Raw genomic sequence first — 22,620 nt, 5'->3', positions numbered from 1 at the left:
GTTGGACTTTCAGTGTCTGTGAGCTCCAGCAGGGCTTTTCCTTTACCTCAGGTTTTAATTGAAATTCTTTAGTGCCTTGTAAGGACTGAGCTCGCTCCACTGTACTTCCCTCAACAGGGACATTATTATGTTCTCTGTCTTCATTCTGGCTACCTATTTTCATTAAACTCCTTGGAATGAGTACTTTCGCAGCCTTTGCCTCCCTGACAAGTTCATTTTAAACAGTCTGCAGCATCCTGAAGCTATTGGTGTGGAAGGACTCACCTCAGCTGTCTAGCATCCTGACAGCCAGAAACTGGGGGTGGAGCTGGCAAAATCCGGGATTTTGGCCTGCTTCAAAAATAAGGCTGTGCCTATGAATGTGTCAGTGTCACTGGCCTCACAAAGTCCAGGAAAAAAATTAAATTTCCGGTGACACTGATCGCAACTGTTTCCTTAGTCTCTGATTCACCTTGCATATCTAAGATGCTCCTAATTTTTATGGATAGAGATGCTTGCAGAGCAGATTGCCCTCTCCAGTGTATTCCTCCCTCTCTTTCCTTATGCCCTGCCAAGAAAGCAGAGGCAAAGTGATGGCTTCCTGGTAATCAACACACAATAAACAATACATTAAAAAGGCAGCATCAGACTCATGTAGTTTTTAATTTGACCTGAAACAAGTTGGGGCCAGGCAGAGGGAAGTGAGCTTCACTGCGCTGGTGGGAAGAGCTGGCAGACATGTGTTCTGCCCTGTTGACAGATGTGTAGGGCCAGGGCCCAAGCACAGAGACAATTCTGAAGGAGCCATGAGTCTGCAAGACACTCAGGCATTTCCAGCTCGGAGGCTTTTCAATCCCCTCCAGCAAGGTTTACCCTTGTGAAGAAAGGGGCCAGGTAAGAGAAGGAAGCCACTTGTGTTTTTAAATCATTCCACCCACCGCAGAGTGAAGGAAGTGCCAGGAATAGATTTCATAACATCTCTGATGTTTTCCCTTCCGCAAGAAAAAATTTTCCATCGTTCTCCCAGTCAGATAAGATCAAGCGGTGCAGGGCAGAAGGGAGGCACTGACTAAAGTTATTGTAACTCACTCCGAAGCTCTCCGGTCTCAGGTAGGAGCCGCGTGAGAGCAACACGTGCCATGAGAATTCAGGCAGGAGGGGCACCGGCACTGGGTCTTGTTTATTGTTCTTGCCTGAGTCTGAACTAGAAGCCGAGGGGTAACTCCAGAGGATGAAATGTACCCTGCTCCCTTCCTGTGTCCACCCAAAGGCAATTTATTCTTAAGCTGAGCCATGGCCCCAAAGCAAAATAAATTTCTGTGTTTGGCTTCAAACCCAGAGTGCGCTGCAATTAAGAAAACCTTCAGTGTAAAATGCTTCCAGTGAAGAAAATGCTGATGGAAAATGACTGACAAGGGCTTGTCCCACATTACCTCTTATTGGCATTCCTGGCTGTAGCAGGGGCTTCCCCCTGCCCTTAGATGGTCTTCACCAATACTCTCCCTGTTAGGAGAGATTTCTGTAGGATTCACACTGTTGGCTTGACTTCAGTTTTGGGACAGATTGTAAATACAGGAGCTAAAAATGTGGCTGGTGGCCCAGCAAGGTGTTCCCTTCCAAGCAGTCATTCTCCCTTTTGCTTTTCCCCAACTATCCAGCTTGTGCCCACAAAGCTCCCCCTGGCTGGGAAGGACTGCAAGTAGTTCAAGATGGTTATGGTAAGGTCTGGGAAAGATCCCTGGCTGTGTTGATGCTGTAGGGATGGGCTGCATTATCCACAGTCTTGGTCTTCCAGTTGCCCAGGCCATGTTCTCGTGTTCTCAGTGACACACTGAAGCTGCCTGGACACATAGGAGCCCCATGGCCCAGCAGGCAGCAAAGGTGTGTTGGTGGTGACCAGGGCTTCAGGGCAAATCGTGAAGGGTACTGAACACTGTCTCCTGTGTCTACAGGTCCTGGGTCTTACTCATGTTGGAACAGGTCAGTGCCTTAACATCTTCCTCTGAAAATAAACACGAAACACAAGAATTCACAAAACTATCTGAAAATAACGCTAGCAGTGAAGAGTTCTCTGCTCAGTCTCACTTTGTCTGTTGAAAATATTCCCTGGAGATGTCCCAAACACATGTTGTTCTTGTATTTGAAGGAAGAGGGAACAGGCAAGAAAATTGCAGTTGTTTATTCCTAATTATCTAAAGTAGCACACAGAAACATCGGACCAGCAGTGAATGACTCAGAATGAAGATGAACCTCTTGCTGTCATAATGTGAAGAGCAGGACAAGCACCTGTCCTTCTGTATGTTTGTCAAAGTAATGCAGTAGAGACTGTTTGCTCTGTAGAGATCGAGCTGTTGCCCTTTTCACTGTGATGAAGACCATCAAATCAGCCACTCACAGATGTCTTCTGCATAAAAAACACCAGGGTTAGGTCCCTTCCCCAGCCAGCGAAGCCACACTTCCAGTACACAACTTATTCGCTACACATCTGAATTTGGAAAACTGAATCAAACTTCTAGTCAATGCGCTCAGTAGTGTGGAGAGTGACATAACTCCCTCTGTACCAGACACTTATACCTGACTAGCTGGATCCCTGCCTAGATTCTGTTAGCTGTTTTAACTAAATCTCCATTGGGCTCCCAAATCACATGGAGAAACCTCTGGCCAGATGCCTACACTGGGTGTCTGTATCAGTAAGATGCATCTGATTCCTGTGTTGGCTTTCCAAGGTGGAAAGAACAGCATGATCAAGACCCCTGCATTCTCTCACCTTCATAGAAAGGAAGCAAAAAAAAGGTAAATGAAAATTTCTTCTACCTTGAAAATAGCCCTGGGACCTGCAGGTCACTCAGGTCCTGTGAACACAACAGGTGGATTCATCACCACTGCAAAAATAGAAGTTGTTTTTAAACCAGATTAGATTATCTTTTATGGTAGGCTGTGTTACAGGATTCCAATGTGACTGTGTAAGAGCCCAGCAGCTTGAAATGGCAGCACCTGAGAAAATATCTTAATATTCTCCTACTTGAAAATTAGTGGAGGCAAAGTCCAGAGAGGTGAAACTATGGTTTTCGCAGGGACTCTCAGTTATTTGGAAATGGTGACTTGTTTTCTAAATAGGCAATGAGGATGAGGCAGGTCCTCCAGGTATCCCAGATTGTGGATAACTGCAGCAACTGCTGTCAAATCTATTGTCACATCACACCATACCTTGGATCTGAAGGAGAAGGACTTGCAATGCATTTTATCCTCACTGCACATGCTGCCCAGGGGTCCTGGCCTGCCCGACTGCAAAAACTTCAGGCAAGGACCTCTGATCTCCACCATTAGAAAAATCTTTGCAGGCAGCTGGGTTTTAGTATATGCAAGTGGTAGCGTAACAGTGCACCAGTCCATGGGTGCCAGCTATTGAAAAGAAGTCGTTCTGCTTGTTGGGATCTGGCTCTTACCAAGACTGTTATACCCCTCCTTCTCAACACGATGGAATTTGCTGGCACTACTGCAAGTCTATTCTGTCTTTTCAATAATTGCCACTGCACTGCAGTGTCCTGGGGTGTTGGCAGATACGCTTTGGAGTAGGAGGGTGTTGCTTGCAAACCTTTGCTTTGAGAAAGAAAATTCCCCAGAATTATCATATTAGGCCTTATTCCCAAAACGTGTCTAGACAGAGTTATTTAGGATGGGCTGTATTATACTGTCCTGCCCTAAAGAACCAACTACCCCTGAATTGGTTATTATTTGTTTATTGAGGGTATTGCGGTTGCACCAAGAGAATTGGAGATCCCTGTCTCCCTAGATGGTATTCAGAAAAAAACAAAAGCTTGAAGCACAGACACCCATACTCCAAAGCATGTGCAGCCTAAAAAAGATGTGATAAATAAAGAGAGGAAAGAAACAAGTGTAGAAAAAGAGCAAAATTATTTACTTACTCAAGACTTTGGAGCAAGCACAGATATATGCAAGGACAAAACTCAGCTGTTTTTATCTGTACTTTCTCTACCCAAAAACTTTCAGAACTCACTTTCAGGGCAGGTCTTTGGCAAGAGGGAGTGGGGCAAAGTATGAGAACTGTTTAGGTTTTGTGAATCTTTTGAACTTTCAAACTTAGAACAAAGTGAAGCCGGATGTTTTGTGAAATTCGGGGTATCATGAAACATTCCTCCCTGCAATTTAAGACGTTGTTTGTACAAGCGAGATGCCCTGATTGGTTTCTTTGACTTTGTAACTGAATGCGTGACTGTGTTATGCAAGCTATAATTATTCTTATTTGGAAACAATTTTCTCTTTTACTTTCAGGATTCTTTGGGGAATAGGAGGCAGCTCAAAACAGAATGGTTTGCCAAAGCTAAATATAACAAAATCTTCCATAAAGTTTCATTCAGTTCTAAATCCGTATTGTAGCAGTTCTGATGAACTTCAAATCTGGCAGAAGCACGTATCTCCTCTTGGGTACCAAACGTTATCCCAGCACTATGGCTTCAAAGTAAAACTAACTCGGGATTTAGTACAAATGAACACTTCAGGATCTGATTGTTTCAAGAGAGTAACACCAAGTTCTCTGAGACTGAGGAAGCAAGCTTATTAATCTTAACTTCATGGTTTACACATTTGACAAGAAAAATAAAGGAGTGAAAAGTCTCAGGCTGGCTGGAAATTCAACCGGGATTGAATTCTAGTTTCAGCCACCACACCAGGGACTTGTCTACATTAGACTTCTGGTTGACATATCACTGTCCTGCAGCCATGCTTTGCACTCTGGTTTTGGTAAAAGAAGCACTTCTGCAGCTAGTCAGCAACGTTTATTTTAACTACCACAAAGACACAGCCCTGAGAACATAGGATCATAACTATTTAGTCTTTCTGGTTTGAACTGTGCTATACAGAATATGAGCATCCTACAGCTGTGAGACAGGTTAGCCTTCTAGGAAAAGGACGGAGGGATAATATTTTTAATTGTGAAAGTCTTATTCCAGATCCTACTTCAGAACCAAATGAGAACTGTGAAAGGCAATGGTTTTCTTTTTTATTCAGGGTGAAATTAGATGCAGCTGAGCTTTCAGGTTGTTCCCATGCGTTTTTTCCCCTATAGTGTACTTCCATATTCTGAAGCACATACATGGCCTTGCAATCAGTCCCTGCCATCTGCTCCTCCACTCCTCGGCCTCTCTGCCCCTTGTGGCATGAGGACAGTTTTCTGGGGAAAGCTATGGTAAATGGGAGCACCGCAAATGTCTTAAAGGTTCATCAGGTTGTCTTATATCAGTCTCTATCTTGCCCATCAAGCCACTGTTGCACATCTGGGCACTGTGCTGGCAGGATCTGGCTACACCAGAGGACACTGCCATTGCTGGGAGAGCGATGCCTCCCAGTACAGACTGGGATAGACGCAACCTGCTTTGGAGGCGGGCATTATGTGTGATGGTCTGCACCACAGCAAGGGGCTGCAGAAAGGGACCCAGATGGCCACTGTGCAGTGAAGGACCAAGAGCGAGGGCTGCTGCCCACCCATTACTTCACCCTCACCTCCCACCTGCCCAGGAAACAAAGACCTGTAGAGGCAGCGTATGCTGACAAAGGCTTTATAGGTGCTGAGGTAATTCTGTCACCTCTTTACAATAATACAAACTAGGCCAACACAAGCACTGCTAGCCTAATTGTCTCTGCGCCAGGAATTTTGCCAGGAGAGCTGTGGTGGCTCCCAATTGTCTTCAGGCTCAGAGATGCTCAGCATCAGGATCAAGGTGGAGCCTGCCTGCAGGCAGGTGCCTGGATGTCCTGCCAAGGTGCTGTGGTTCAGTTCTTCCTTTCTTTCCCACTTTCACAGCAAGCAGTGAAAATATTAACCCCTCCCTATCCAAACTTTGGACATTTCCCACCATTACATGCTGCAGATGACAGCGCACACCCAGCCAAGAGAAGACAGGGAGATCAGCATCAGCTGCTCTGAAGCACATTTCATCCAGGCTGCTTGTTGTAGCCCTGTCCTGCATGTCCATGCTGTGCTTTGGAAAGGACAGTATGTTCACCCCCCTCATGCCCTTATCTACCCCCAGCTGCAGGACCAGGAACTTTTCACTCACACCATAAAGGGACAGCCACGTCTATGTTGCTCCATGACGGGCAGCTTTTCCCAACCTCTGTCTGAGATTGTTTTCCAGTCCAGGTAGTGGGGTCTCATAGCTTGAGTACAGCCCCCCACAGAGCTGGTAGCATAGGTACAACCCCAACCCTCCAACCTTACCCCTCTGCCTCCCCTGAAAATGACACCACTCCAGACAATTTACTGTTAATCAATAGGATTTAACAGAGCCAAATACAATGCCGAAAGAAACAGCTGATGCAGCTGTATCTTGTCAGCAGCAAACGCCTCAATGTGAACGGAAGCATGATCTGCCTTTGTTGGCATTTTCTGCTTTGTCTCTGACTAGCATTTGCATCTCCTAATTAAAGAAGTATGGGCAATTGTATAAATATATATATAGCATTGCATTAAAGCCCTGGGATCTATCTGACAGCCCAGCATGATGCAGCAGCATTAGTAATGTTTGTTGTACCATTTCAAATGACCTCATTTGGGGTGGAATTACAGCCAGCCTGTGTGTGTTCTAACCCAGACAGTTGCAGGCACATGAATTTTAATAGAAATACATCCACTGAATTGCATTCGGCTATCTTTTTCTTTATAAAGGCCTAGAGTGCTCTAAGTAAAGTTAATCTGTGCCTGCATAGCTAGGTATGGATTGCATTCTTACGTTTTCCATCTGATAAGTGAACTTTCAGGTTGTAATGGTCAAGTATTGGAAGTTAACAGATGATTGATGTTTGGGGAACTGTATTGTGGCCTTCTCACACACCAGGACTAGGTCTTCATCTTTGTCTGCCCTAAACTGCCTTCCTTCCCCAAGCACAGGATGAGCTGTTCTTCAAGGATGGGTCAACGTTTTGCGGGGGAAGGAAGGAAGAACTGTGAATGAAACAAAAGTGACAGGAGCAACTGCTTGTTGTGGAAGGTGACTTTGCCCTGCTGACCTCACCTCTGAAGAGGATGATTTCAATCAGTTCCACAAGGTTTTCTGTGTTATTTCCCTATCACCTTTTCCTAAGTGTCCAGTGCAATTCCAGGCTCATTTACACATGGGTCACTTCAGTGCAGGGCACTGTCACATGCAGTCCAGGCTGGAAATGCTTTTCCACTGACATCAAGAGTTGAATTTGGTCCAGAGTTGACTTTACAATCTCAGGAGTCATCTTTCTTCTCCACTAAGTGTGGCCTCCTTTGTTCACGAAGCAGCGTGACCTGTGTCAGCTATTTCTCAGCAGAAAACAAACAGGGAAGGAAGGATTTGGATTTCTTGGGTTACCTACAAACTAGATTTGGATTTCCTGGGTTACCTACAAACTGATTCTTAAAGCATCAGTAAGTATGACAGCTAACTCTGCCCTTCCAGCTGGCAGTGTTTAAATATGTTTCTGAGTCTTAAAAGCAGGAAGCAAGATAAGTTAGATTATCTAATGATTATCTCCAGTAAGGAGGGCAGCTGGGTCAGTACAACACCGCTTAGCATGACAGGCAATATATAAATAGGAACAGTACTTACAGATCAGGACACTGCTGGTGACCAAGGTTAAAAGAATAACTAATGTATAAATATACTACGATCATGCTCAGAGTCCACTTGTATTTCCTGGAGCGTCTGTGCAGAAGGCTGAGCATAACGAGCATTCATAAATGACCTTGTTATGAGCATCAAGGGATCTCTGAAGGCACCACAGACAGACGGGAGAGGGCTGGATGCCTGCCAGCTGAGGAGGGTGGATCTGTCTCCTCCTTTGCCATTGACTTTCCAGGTGATGATGGAAATCAGCTTTTCTCTCCCCCTGACCTGGAACAGATGCAGCACAGGACTGTCATGAGGACTGAATAGTTAGTTAGATACCCAGGCAGGCAGAAACATGAAACGATGCAGGGATGTGCTTGGGATGTGCTATGAAGGCCGGGATGCTGGCATGGATCTGGAGGGCTTTCTCTGGGTTCACACTTCAACAAAAGCTGAGCCAGTGTGTCTTTTAGAGCCCACAGCACCATTTACACAGCAGAGGGACCTCATTTAATCATCAGGATTTCTGCAGCAACGAAGAGAGATGGAAAAGGGAGCAGCAGACCTTGGTCCTCTACACTCAGTTGACAAAGGCAGGAAACAAGCGTCAAAACAATCCCAGTGACTTCAAGAGCCTTTTAGGCAGGTGAATGAGAAGCCAAAGCAAGATCTCGGCCTGGCCCACACTGCACAAAGCGCTGTGCCTTGGGAAGCTGAGGGTCATATTTTTTCTTCTAAAAGCCATTGGCACTAAGTACATGTTATCACAGAGGGCTCAAGTCTGTGTATTCCCTGAGAAACCTCTCTGCCTTTGCTGCGAGTAGTGGCTGATGAGCACAGCCTTAGCTTTTGATGGTGTTTTTCCTCCTTTTAGTACCCACACCACCACCCCTCAAAAAATTATATAATCCTATCCATTTTTAGAAATGCAGACCCAGGGCTGCTCAGCAGATCAGGCTGATATTGATCGTTTCAGCCTTCATGACTTCAGAAAGCCAAACTCTCCACGGGGCAGGACACAGCTTGAGTCAGAGGAGGAGGGAGGATGAGAACAGAGCCCTTAAGGGGCATGGGCAGCTCTTTTGTTTGTGTTGCAATATGTGCCCTGGTGAAACAGAGGACACATTATCCTGCTTGTACAGCATTTTCTGACCTGCTTTTGACCCAAGAACCATTTGCATTCATAAATACTTGAGTTGCACCCCTGGGAGGTAAGAGAAAGAGAGGAAGGGAAAAGAGTGGGTTTATCAAATCTGGGATCACTACACGGCTTGGAAAGCAATCCTTCTTCTTTCTTCCAGCCTGACTGTAAACCAGCCTGCATCCAAGAGGTCTCATTACTCTTTGAAATGGACAGGTTTTAGCAAGACAGCTCCCTAGTCAGTGGCCTTTGGTTGAGAGGACAGTGAAACAAATTCACAGGGTCATGCTGCTCCCCACCATGGCCCCAGAAAGGTGTTGACTGGATGGCTTAACTCTGGGAGACTTTACCCAGTGCTGCTGTTCTTTCGGGGAGAAAAAAGCCTGAGGAGTGTACCGACCTCTCCTTTCCCCCACGTGAGACCCCAGAGAGGTGGGGGAGCAGGCTGTGGAGAACTCAAGGTGGGTAGTGAAGAAGGACGTTGGAAGAACAGGAATGAAAGTCACCATGTAACCAGAAAGGCTAGAGTACCATAGACATCCAGGTCCTTCTCCACATCTTGAATATGAAGTGCAAACTCTTGTTCTCAAAAAAAGACAATCAAAACTGGAAGAGATAGAGAGGAGAACAATAAGGAGGGCTGAATTATGGATCTGACCATGCATGTCAAGAAATTAAGCATATCATCTAGAAATGGGGTGTTGCAAGTGGAATTAAGATATCTAGATCATCAGTGGCCTGAAAGACATGAATAGGGAGTGATTGATCATTGGTACTTGAGAGAGAGAGGACGGGGTACTCAGATAGCCCTTTAGCCCTCCGTACCATGCCCATTCCTGTACTATGTCGTGATGTGTGCTAGGCACTGCATGGAGCCATCTTGATACAGAAAGTCCACCAACCTCTACACAGACAAAGCAGAGGACCTATTGGAGAAATTTCTGGAGGGCCTAGCCCATTTCTTCAAACCAGCCTAAAAGAATGCATCGGGGATCTAAAAGCAATGCTTTGGGAAACCATAGATGACCACTGATCATTGATGTTTTGCTTTACTGCCAGCTGTTAGACCAAAATTCAAGGGGAACATCAACCCCATCTTCAGCTCCTGAGCCTTGGCCCTACCACCATGTTTGACTACAGGGCTGTCGGTCTCCTGCCAGTGTGTCCTGACAAGTGGTCTTCACAAGGGATTACGCTTGCTAACACAAGCAGGCCTGTATCAGAAAGATAATGGATTTTCTGTTGAAAATCATTTGATGCCTGCAAGAGTAGCCAAGGCATGCTAGGCAAAAGCAAGTAGAAAGCCCTAGGGATACACCGAATGGATATCTACCCACTAAGCAAAATTTAGATCATTAGGAACCTGCTCTTGCTATAGCATGGGAAGTCCAGCTTGGCCACATTGGGGTGGTGAGGGAATGATAATAGGGGAGATGGCAAAGTAACATTTTTCCTTCCATATATGTCTTTCTCCAGTGGGTTTGAGTCGCTATAAGAAGCCATTTCTCTAACTGCATGAGGAAATCTGCCTGGAACAGCTCAGTTCAGGTAATGCTCAGAGGGGACTTCTTGCTTCCTAGTGGCTACCACCAGCTTTTGGGGAAGTGATTTCCAACCAGTGCAACAGGCATCTTCAAAGTGCCGGGTGGTGCTTCTTAACCCACTGAACACCAGTCACAGTGCTTTGCTCCCACAGTTACCCTCAGCTTCCAGGAAGCATTTGAGCAGTGCTGGGGATGATTCCTGGAGTCCTGTGGTGACATTTGTGTCTTCTTGAATTCAAGAGGTATTGTGGCTTTTGTTTAAGATTTATCTCAGATAGGGCAGCTCAGTGGCAAGCAGAGGGCTAAGTTCAACTCCCTGCTTTCTTTGCTGGTTATTTCCTCTGGGACCTTCAGTATGTCTCTCTGTACACTTCAATTTTCCCAGCGGTCGAACAGAAATAACTGACGTCTTTCCTGAAGAATTGTGGAGGAGATACAATAAAGGTTGTGCAGAGCTGAGATAATGCTGTAACAGGAGCTGTAAAAATACCTAGAGCCCTTTATATTACCATCAGAGCTGACAAGTAGTGCAGGTTCATTGGGGTATTCCAGTTACATGCAGCATTGAAATCACATTGTCTTGTTTCCCAGCCTTTAACAGAACAGCCAAATGTTTACACACAGCTTCCACTTTCACTTCAGACAATGTCATCTCTGCCTGAAAGCTCATCTCATGCCTGGGGAAGCAACTTACACCTGAAACCATCATTCTTTTTCAGTTGCTGGTGGTGGTTTTGGGGGAATTTAATTTTATTTTTTTTTTTTTGTAATCACATTGCAAAAGGAAGCCATAAGCATGAGAGTGAGGGAAAACCTGATTTATCATCACCAACATGTTCTTCCCCCTCTTTGCAGCTTTAGCAGAGGTGATGGACTTCATGCAAGGACACATACCTCAGTGTCAGATCATGTGTTGGACAGGAGTAAGAAACACAGTCCTATCACACTTGCGTGACTGTTACCAGATTTTGATTCTTTGGCCCCTGGCAAAGTTGTCCACGAGTGATTTACCATGATGGATTGTGCCACAAACCCTAGTTGCAAAAGGGCACAGTCCCAAGCCAGGTAGCACCCCACAAACATCAACAGCAAAGTCGAAGTCCTCCCCACTGAGCTGAATGGCACCAGAGGAAGAGGGGACATGTTGCAGGCTTGGGGACAGCCACTAGATGGGGGCACGAGCAAACACGTCCGTAGGGCCCCAGCTGAACCCCAGGAGCACAAACACCAGGAGGTGACCTCTCTGTCCCTCGACACGGACCAGGCCTCTCCAAAGAAATGGATCTGCCAGCCACCCACAAAGTTCACTGTAGCACAGCGACACACACATCCATGACCAGGATATCAGGGCACCCAGTTTCTCCACTGGGCTAAGACCTGACTGTGTTATGGCTTTTGAGGGCTTAGGCTGGACCATGAACAGTAGAAGACCCCATGAGGCTACCACTGGAGGTCATTACTGAGCCATAGAGCTTTGCTCTTAAGATCTGCTCCAAAAGATTGACTTGCTCATTACTTCCAGCCAGGAGATTATCTCTCAACTATAAAAAGGTGTCTGCCCACTTCTCTTGAGCCCTCAGCTATTCAAAACCATCGCTGGAAACAGCCTGTGGGTGGCTGTCTGCTGTCTGCCTCTTGATGAGGTGTCCCACAAATCGGCTGTGACAGAATGCAGCGCTGCTTTCGTGGAGCCTGGAGGGCCTGGAGCATGTGAAAGCTCCCCCCAGCCCCGACACATCCTCTGTGCCCTCTTGGTGAAGGAGCAAGTTCAAGAGGCTGCCAAACACATCAGCCCTGGAGCCTGAGCAATGGGCTGAATCAACTGCAGATCGGTCATGAACTGCAGTTGATACACACACGAACATATCCCCTACTCCAAAAGAATCCAGGGAGGGAGGAGGAATTGGCCTCTTACTGGGAACGTTAAGCCCTGTTTAGTGTTACCAGTTTTGCAGAAACATAAAGAGGCCTAAACAGATTCAGCTAACAGTGTGTCATCAATTAAACAGGGGGAAGTTTTACAAGGGGAGAAGCTTTGGATAATGTAGAGTCCTGATGACACATCCATGGAAAGGCTACTTAGGCAGGCACCAGTTCTTGCCCACCGTGTAGGTTACAAAGGAGCCAGGAAAACTATGTTGGGGGCCACATGGCTCCCTGACTCCATGGGGAAGTGGGGGGTTGGGGGCGAGCTGGGAGTAAGACAGCAGAGAGCAGCTTCCCTTCTTGTGTGCCCACGGCTGCTCACATTTTTTGCAAAGTCAGCTTTTCCAGGGGCTTTTATAGGGCAGCTCACACAGCTTCCTGTCTCCTGAAATGACTTTTCTCACCCCCCAAAATAGAAAGAACCCCATCATTTCTTGTGTTCCTGCTTAGCAACATCAGTCTGCTGAGTTTTCCCTCTGCTCTGAGGCATGAGAATCAATGCCACGCACTTCGAAAACCTCTGGGAATTTAGTGGCATATGGCAAGACCGTATGTCACACAGAGGTTATAATAAATCCACGTCCCTTTTCATCCTCCAGCACCTCAAGGTCACCATGGTCTAGAAACATTTGATCTAAGATTTTGGAGTTACAAGTAATTCTGTCCAGGCATTTCCCATCCAGCCTGACCCTTGATAGCCTCTGCCGACAGAGGAAACAGTTTTTCAGATGATATTGTTTTCTCTCTGACTGAAGTTCCTTGTTCAGTGCAAGAAGAAAGTAGCTCATTGTGAAGCCTGGCTTTACCACCAGCATGTGACAAAAGTATCTGTTTTTCCTTTTTGCTCAGGCCCAGCTGCTCCTTCGCTGATCGAAGGGAAATCCCTGCAAACCAAGAGCAAAGTCAACGATACGCACCTTGCACCCCGTGAGTCAGCATGGCAAAGTTCTCCTCATTTCCCTGCTTAGAGCTCAAAGCTGCTTAAAAAAACATTGTTGTTGTTGTTGTTGTTGTTATTGGGTGGGTTCTATTTATTCAGCTCAGCATTTTCTGGAGTCTAATGTCTGATCCTGACTTTCTCAGTTATGCTTGCGGTGTCTTCATGTGCAAGCATTGAGCAGGTCCAGGTCCACTTAACATCTGAACTCAGAGAAAACAAGCTGTTTCCAGCCCTCAGTGGCAGAGAACCAAGAAGTCTCAGTTCTGCAAGTTGGTGCATTTTACTTCAGGGTGAAGTTAGAAGGAACTTTTCCTCCAAGACCTCTTTTGCCCAGAAACACCCTTTTCTCTTACGCCTCTTCTTTTCTCTTTTGTATTGAGATGCAACCTTTACTGCCATGAGGCTATGGCAGCTTCTGTTAAATTCTGGCTTGACGCCCCTTCTTGAGGGACTTAGAGGGCTTAGCCCTGCATGCTTGGAAAGCATTTTGCCAATAGCTAGGCACCCCAGGAGGACTGCCTGGGCTTTGTGCCCTGAGATTGACAAAGGCTTTCTACTTGATCCAAGGAGTTCCAGAACAGTGGAATAGGCTGATTTGGCCAATGTCACCAGCCTCTTTAGTCTCTTCTTTATATGCTGGCAGGAGAAAAATGCTGATTCAGCAGGCATAGGAGCAAATGTCAACAGAGAAAACTGCACAATGCATATGCTGGCTGCTCTTCTGTCCCTTATTTCTCTTGTTATTACTGATCCCCTTGTTTCCTGCACCCAACAGGTGCATTTGGGAAAGTCTGGTTTCCGAAGCGAGCGGACATTCCACAGAGATTTGACCTTGCCCATTTTAAACACTTCCTATCCCAAACCACAAAGGGGATTGGTAACTCTGGCTGGAGAAAAAAACTCAAACAAAGCTGGTGTGTCTCAGGAAATTCAGACCATGTCATAATACAACTAAACAGAGACAAAAATAGGTGGCAATGGCTTCTGTGAAGGTTTGTGTGCTCAGAGGATTATTTTTTTATTATTGTTTTGGTGTTCCCTGGTAGGACATGGACAGCAGTGGATAAAAAAAAGAGTCTGTATCCACACACTCCTGCAAGTCCTGAGAAGTCATTCATCAATTGATTTTGTGCTCCAGCTCTAGCACCCGGTGTCCCAGTGACCCACTCCTGGCCTTCCCTCTTGCAGACTGTCTGTCTTGGCTTGTTGCTTGTGTGTGTTTCCAAAACCAGCTCTGTGTGAACTGTCACAAACTCATGGCAATCGTCTATCTGAAAATTTTCATTAGACATTTCTGGTAAAATGTGTGTGCCACTAACAACATTTAAGATGAAAGTATCAAATGAGTCTATGTTTTCCATTGGGTCAGCGCTCCTTCAGGCACACTTGCCTAGAGTAGGCACAAAATTTCTACTTCTCTAAACAAATTCATTTAGGCTGGAAGTGAGATTAAAAACATCAGTTCAGTCAGGTCAGAGGGGTCTGGATAACTCACACTCTTCTGGTGCTTTGAAAAAACATGTCTTTGCTAGAAGCAGCATGGCCAAAGCAGGTAGTACAGGAACAAGGCTGATGTTTCCTCAGCTGCAGGGGACCTTCAGGATGAACTTGAGAATACATTTTACTTCTCTGTGCCTCTGTTTCCCCATCTGCAAAATGCAGACCTGGTTCCTCACCTTGGTCTTCCCTTGCTTTGTAAAGATCTTTGAGATCAAGGGATGAAAACACTAGATAAAACCATGGCAACATTATTATTTACCTACACAGACAAGAGAACTGGGTCTTTCAAAGATGTTTGGCTTTAAGACATTCCCCCAGCTGTATAGAAAAACAATCTATGCGCAGACACTGTTAGTCATGCAAGGAAAACAAGCCATCAAGCAAGAATTCTGCTTTTCTTTTATCTCCACCTGCTACCCAAGTTTCCTGTGTTTTTCTTAGGGAAACAGTTTCAGCCACTGTTATTACTGTTAGAGAAACATATGAGTGCATGAGAGACTGTGAGCGCTGCCTTGCTCCATATTTGTTTCAAAACATAATGAAACAGTGAAATGCTCATTGTCTCAGGCAAAAAAAGGAAAACAAAAACCAAACCAAACCAAACAAAAAACACTCCAGAAGATACTCAGAAATAATTGACATCCTTTTGGATATTACTTGAAGTAGCAAAGATGCCTTGTGTGTGCATGAGATGTCTTTGCATTACTTTCTTCCATATTGCTATATAACCATACATTTCCTTTGCCTTTGCCTCTTCCCCTGTCCTCGGGTGCCTGTGCTCTGCACCCAGCCTTTTGCATGGCTTCTGCATGCTTATTAAGCAATTAAAACTAAGATTGTGTTCTGTTGCCCCTGGCATTTGGAGCCACAGACATACAGAAGATTTTAAAGGAAGCAAAGGGCAAAGATCTCATATTATACCAAGGCAGAATTTTATGGGCTTATTAGAAAATTGCCCGTTATTAATCCTGCTGAGAGTAAAGCTGGTCTGGTGTAAAACAGCCCAGCAAAAATCCTCTCAATCAATAATGCTGATTTATTCCAGTGTACAGTTAGGTCCAAACTCAATCATGGTCAGTGTTGCTGGACCCTTAGATAACAGGTGCCAACCTTCCATGGGTGAAACATCTTCAGCTTGAAACCTGAGTTTTAACTGAGGCAAGAAAAATCAGCCTGAAGCTGAAACCACTTGAAATACCAAATCTAATTTGAGACGGAGCAAGCAGTGAGGAAGATGACAAGGGATTCAATGCTCTGTGGCACATCTTCAGAAGCTTTTTCACACCCATATGAATACTTGTCAAGTCAGACCATAAATCAGATGCTGCTAAAAATTTTTAGCTGCTTTTGGCTTCAGGCATCTGCTAGAAAGGACCCTTTGAGTCTGATTACGTTATGTACATCTTGTGAAATTTGCAGTGGTTTTATTCATATTTAGGCAACAGTACATGATCCATCCCTTTTTTCATGTTATCAGGCAGCAAGAAGGGGAATAAAATTAGCAAAACATTGCAAGATCATTCAAAGCACCCACATTCATTAAAAAAATCTACCATTGCAGCCTGACCCTGTCAAAGGACTTTAGCACAGCTATGTGACTTCAGGTTACTTGTCAGAGTCTGGAGCTGGGGTGCAAAGGCAGGAGAGGATTTCACCCCGCGTTGCCCAGGGCAGGTACCACAGCGCCTGTCACTCCCCTCAGCAGGGACACTTTGGCCAGAGCCCACTCGGGGTGTTGACTTTGCTGCAGACAGTCGGGCTGGGGCAGACTCAGACAGCAACAAACCCTTTATGAAAGCAGCTGGGAAACAGAAGCAAAGACATCCAGTAACCGCTAATTCCTGCTGGACAGATTTAACCCATTCAGGCTGCAGTCTGGCCCCAGCATGCCCAAATAACCAGTTTTCCTGATTTACACCCACTCAGCTCTTGCCTTCACTCAGTTAACCCCCTAAATTCAATGTCTCCAGAACCATGGCTCTAGAAAGGACTTCCAGGGTCCATTCCACAGTCACCCCATAATCTGATTCCCACCTTAAGTTTATACAGCATCCTTTTAAAAAGTGGCATGTTCATGTGGCAATTTCCCCACTCCCCAAGTTGCTGAGAAGCTGTCCCAGAACCTCCTGCCCTGGTGATTAGGACATGTCCTTGGCCCTAAAGTCTTATGCCTTACCCAAGACACACAGCATCTTGGAGAACATGCAGACAACTCATGTTGCTTCTTTCCTCCAAGCCATGATAGCTCCAAAAAATGTGAGCCAGGGTGGCTCCAGTTGTAGGTGATGGCATCAATGAGTTAGAAGGATTGGAGAAAACAGTAGGAAATCAAATCAGAGCAGAGCTGAGGGAAGAGGCAGAGCTACCTTTAGCCTTGAAGACCATCTGCTTGGAGCTTTAACTTCTCCCACAGTTCTATGGGTGCTGATGTTGGCTCTCAAGAGGACAAAGCACAACGCAGTTTATTCTGAACTGGGGTAACTCAGTCAGTGCTAGATCAGCAGATGAATGGACAGAAGGTGACATCCCAAACAGCCTGACACTCCCACAGAGCATCCTTGGGAGGGAGCTGGACCTACACTAGCAGCAGTAACGTGTTTGTGCCCATCTGTTGCAGATGACACAGTGCTGTTGCACAGCTTTGTTTCACTAAGGGGTGTTGGGACTGGTGCAGAAACTTGCCCAACCCTGCCAGAGTTTCTGTCCCAGGGGCAGGCAGTGACATCCGAGCAGACAGCACACCAAGCAAAACCAAGGGAGAAGTGCGCTGGAGTTGGCCATTACAATCACAGCTTGAGGTGAGGTATTGGAGGAGCTGGGCCACCAATGACAGTATATCCATTCTCCTTGGTGACAACAGTGCCTGTTTTCCTCAGCCATTGTGATAATGTAGTCCTTGTGAAGATCCCAAACCCAGGCTGTATGTGGCCTTTCCCCAGAGCAGTGCCAAAAGCCTGAGAAAGTTCTCCCACCTTATTTGTGTCAGTTATACCTTACCTCTCCCACTTTAGTATGTCTAAAATAGCTCTTTCTGCCCCAGGACCACAAAAAGCACACACATGCCATTCTGTACTCACTGTCCACCTCCTGCTGAGGAAGCTGTCAATTTTGCAGTATCTGCTGAAAAATGTAGAACCAGTGTTTCTCCACAGCTGGTCCTCATTTTAAGTCGCAGTGCAGTGCCTCCTCTTCCTTAAAAAGGCTCGGTGAGATGTGTGTGCTGAATGCTGCCTGGGGTCACACCAGACATCAGTCTGCAGGAGGCACTTACACAAAATGCAAGTTTCTTTAGGAATCCAGTGCACTGAAGCTAAATTCACTGCACCAGGGCTGAAAAGATGAATCTGACCTTATAGATAGGTTAAAAGTTTAATATATTACCATATTTACCCATACCCTATCATATTTATACACACACACATATATATCGGGGGGGCTGTATATGTGCGTGTGTGTGTGTATATGGATGTGTCTGTGTACCTCTATGCGTTTTTCAGGAGATTTTCTTTATTTATATCAAGCAGATGAGGGCTAACTGGGATTTGCCCTAGCACTTGCCTATAAGCCCTTTGGGGATTCCTGCATTCATCTTCCCACTCTGTGCGCAACATGTAGATACAACACAAATGTTTTTTAACACTTGTATCTACCAAAGAGATGCCACGCATTGACACACAATTTTCTGAAAGCCTCATGTCGTGATCGCACATGTATTAACATTGATAATTGCAATGATTAAGAAGCCTTAGGTCAGCTTACACACAGCCCTGTTAGTCAGCAGGTCGCAAAGTGCTTCCAAGGAAATTTATCCTCTTATCCCTTTTTTAGGTTGAAGGGATATGAAGAAGCCTGTCTGCAAACAGTGTACTTGAAATCAGGGAGCGAATCTGCTTCTGCCTGATGTTGGGATCGCAGTGTGGGGCTAGGCTGCCAGGCTGCCTGCCTTTCATACCGTACCTTCAGCGGCATTGAACCACCAGACACCGAGTCTCCCACAGTAAGACAGACCCTCTTGCCTTGTCCCATCAGCCGCCACCAAGCAGCTGGGCTATTTGCTTTCATGAGGCCCTGTGCCCCAAGGGATAGTTAGGAATTCTGTTAAAATGCCATAGATGAGCCCAGCCTGCTCTTCTTCAGAAGGAGCCACCCTACATCAGATATAAATCTGTAGCTCCTTCCCTCCCCATCCTTGATACGATGGGGAGAAAAGGCCTTCTTCTCTGTGTTAATTCACCAATGATTGGCTACAGCACTTCAGGAGAGAGTTCCTGGGTACAGCATGGAAATCCAGGTGTGTCTTGGGACATCTTGGCACAGGCAGGGTCAGCGTGGTGGGAACATACTGCTGCAATGTTCCTCCAAGGCAACAAGGTCCCCCCTGTCCCCCTGCTTGTAGGACCTCCACCTCCACACTGCAGGGGGCTACCAGGACAGCTGCACTCACACGCTTGGAAAGGACTTTTGATTTGACTTATTTACCTTTTCCACTTTCTTTCCAGTAGACTGGAAGACTTAACTAGCTGTCTGACAGCCACAAGAGGGTTCCGTTTAAATTTACTGGAACTAATTTGCTTGATCGGTGTTGGCCAAGTTAATGGCCAGGGCATGAAGCAGCCAGTTGTTTGGATATTTTTTGGCTCTGGGAGAGGTTAAGTGAGGACAGTGCTGAGAGTTGCGTTGAGATTTGGCAGCCCCAAAGGGGAAGTCTGTCTCAGAGAGCAACCGCCTGTTTTTCAACTGAGAATGGATTTCCTCAGCTGTCTCTGAAAGTAAAGGTTAAATTTAATTTGAAGTGGAGCTGTAGCAGCCTCCAAAATAAAATTAGCAGGAAAAAGCTTCATTTCCCTTTTCTGCCTCTTCAGATATCATTTTTACTATCATTGTCTTCTCCTGTCGTTGTAACAGCTGTCCATCTTGCTCTAACAGAGATATTTTTTTTAGTGTCAGCAAACTAGTAATCCAGCACTCGCAGCTACCAGGAGTAGCTTCCAGATTTCCTTGCTAAAATCCAGAGAAGCAATTCACCTGAATATCTCTGAGCTTTCAGATATTGCTCTTCCTGACAGTGGCTTCTTTTGCAGAGGAATAACCATTCCCACCTCATAAGGGTGTGTGTGTGTGTTGGGGGGGGGGGGGGGGGGCGGGGAGAGAAAAGAATAAAAAAAAGAAAAAAATTGTACAACAAAACATGTGGGAATCGTAGCCTGTGGAAACTGGAAACATGCCTGCAGAAGTGATAAACAAGTTTAGAGCTGGGATAATTTCAAGTGTTGTGTTTTACTGGGACAATGAAAAGCAACACAGTTCATCTGCTTATATGGGACCTGAACCTTTAATAGAGTGGCCAGGGAAAGGGGGCAGAAAGGGCTAAGTGGGCAAAAGAGATGAAAGGTTTTTGTTTGATCTTACACAGAAGTATATAACATCAGGTGCTGTCAGATCCAGGATATTACCGAAGGGGCAGCTAAATCCAGCAGCATTTGCTGGAGCCTGCACTGTTCATGATCATGGACACAGCATCACCAAACACCCCACAGCACATATAAGACAAGAAGAGGTTTTCTGAAGAAATTTCCCAGTGTAGAAAAGCTGACAGCAGGAATAAAATAACCACATACACAAAACAAAAACAAAACAAAACAAAACCCCAAGAGGTAAAAATCTTAGAATGGGAGGGTTTCCCCCCCTCCCTGTATGTAATATGTACAGTTACTGTCTGACATAGCAGGTACAAATGAGGAGGAGATCTTGCCACTGTTGGTGTGTATCACCCAGCCCTGCAACTCCCCAGTCCAGCTTCAACTCAGGGTGGATGTAATGCACGACGGCAGCTGGCCTTTAGGATCCGAGACAAGCAAACCACTCTGAATCTCATTAAGACAGTGGTTTTGCCACTCGGCAGTGATTATTCTCAGATGCAAAGGTTGGAGCCCGTCGGGTGTCATTGTGACCATCTCATCAGGCTGGCGGTGACTCAGCCCTGCTGTCTTGATTGAGCTGGACCACTTTGTAGGAAAACATCCAGCTTGATTTAAGGATGAGACTCAGCAACTCACAGACGGATCTATCAGCATCTGAGGCAGTTGTTTCCTTTGTCAATGCAGAAAACCAGCCATGTCCTGTTTGTGGGTTATTTAACCTAAACAGGGCAAATGAATCACACTTTCAAGTGCCTGAGATTCTCCAGGGACTGAAGGGGAACTGTCAGTGGGTAGCTTGGAGGTGACGTTTGAACAATTAACTTCAAGAGCGCGATTTAGCTGCCTAAACACTGGCATCTGAGGAAGACAAGTCATCTAAAGGTTGTCCCTCCAGTTTCACACGTCATGTTCCAGAAGTGTGTGGGTTTGTGGGGATTGCAGGAAGGTCAAGTGTTTGCTGGGAGCACTGGACAGTTGGAAGGAAACACAGGCTGGGAGCTGGAGAGCTGGGTTTCAGACGCTGCCCTGCTGGATTCCCCCAGCTCCACAGATTTCAGAAGGCAGGTCCAGTGCGGCCCTGCCTGCAGCCAGCTGCTCACCGTCCCTTGGCCTCCCTCACCGAGGACAGCACATAAGGACATAGCCTTCCCACATGAGTGCAACCAACAGGGCAGGTGCGGTCAGCATTGGCTTTTCAGTGGAGATCCCTTGTATTGGGTAGGGACATGAACCACTTGGATGCAGTAGGATTACAAGAGAAGGAAAAGCAGACCTCTGTCCCTTTGCTTCCTATTTCAAAGCAGTTTTTATAGTCCAGAATACCTTCTCACCTCCTGGGAAGGGGAACATACCAGGTTAGGGACCAGGTACTGCTTTCAAATCTCTTCCCTGATCCCTCCGCGCCTGGGAAAAGAGGGGCTTTCCTCTTCTACGGTATAGGTTCAACTGCAACCCGGAGGAGAGCTGACCCGAAGGCCTTGCTGTGGTACTGAAAATACAGGGTGAAATCACTTGGCTTCTGATAGGCGTGAAGGCCAGATTAGGTTATCACGATGCTCCTCTCTGGCTTGCAAAGCTGTCTGTGATTATTTAAAAAAACAGCACTCTAAAGGGGGGGGCAGGTAGCCCACACCTTCCACAGTCACCTGTTAATCGATAGGTCTGTCTTTCAGTGCTGATGTGCAAACACATGTCCACACCTGACCCATTCCACTGTCATCCAGGATATCAGTTACAATGATAAAAAGGAAACCATTGTCTTTCCTTGATCTAAGTAGGAGACAGGGCGATTGTAATCACAGCATTGTACCCAGAACCTGACCATTGGTTTTAGGCACTGGGAAATGCTCAGATTGATAAGGGAGGCTATGAATCCTGGCAGTCATAACTGCATTGGATGTGGCAAAAGTGTTATTTCTTGCCTTTAAAGGATAAAGTATTATCTTGCCTTCTGCCTTGCAGCAAAGTCAAGGCATTCCAGTGGTGTAACACCAAAAGGGATTCATGGCTGTGAGCCCTGGGAGGACATGAGTTGCCTCCACCCAGCCCACAGCGGGTGACTCCAGGCTGCAGGAGGGCTTTTCCAGGCACAACTTCTTCTGGGTATTTCTCCAAGTCTGGCTGAGGCAGCTCCTGTCTTGGGTACGGGGTGTATAGATCTAGCCTGAGATGTGGGCTTATCTCAACAGCAGTGAACCCAGGCCTAGAACCCGATGGGATGCTTCCCAGCAAACAGCTGCTGAGCACACCTGGGCAGGGCTGGGTGATGCTGGTTACCACAGGGCTGAAGAGGGTTGCTGTTGCACTCTTTAGGAAGGCCTTCTAGATTTGTGAGAGGGCTGTGCGAGTGTGTCTCCAGGGTAGACAGTTACAGCACGGTGAGGAAGAAGACATGAAAGCATCCTTAGCATTGCCCACCCCTTTCCACCTCTCTGGTAAATCCAATCTGAACCAAGTCAGTGATAAAATTGTTGCCTCTGGGTTCACGCCCTCCCATTTCTTCCTTCAGCCTCCTGGAGAGTCCTCTCCCTCTTCATGCTGTCCTCAGTGCCCCACATTCCTGTTCATCTAGGAG

Source organism: Falco naumanni, chromosome 5 (assembly GCF_017639655.2).
Source record: "Falco naumanni isolate bFalNau1 chromosome 5, bFalNau1.pat, whole genome shotgun sequence".
NCBI lineage: Eukaryota > Metazoa > Chordata > Aves > Falconiformes > Falconidae > Falco > Falco naumanni.
This window is presented reverse-complemented; position numbering follows the sequence as displayed.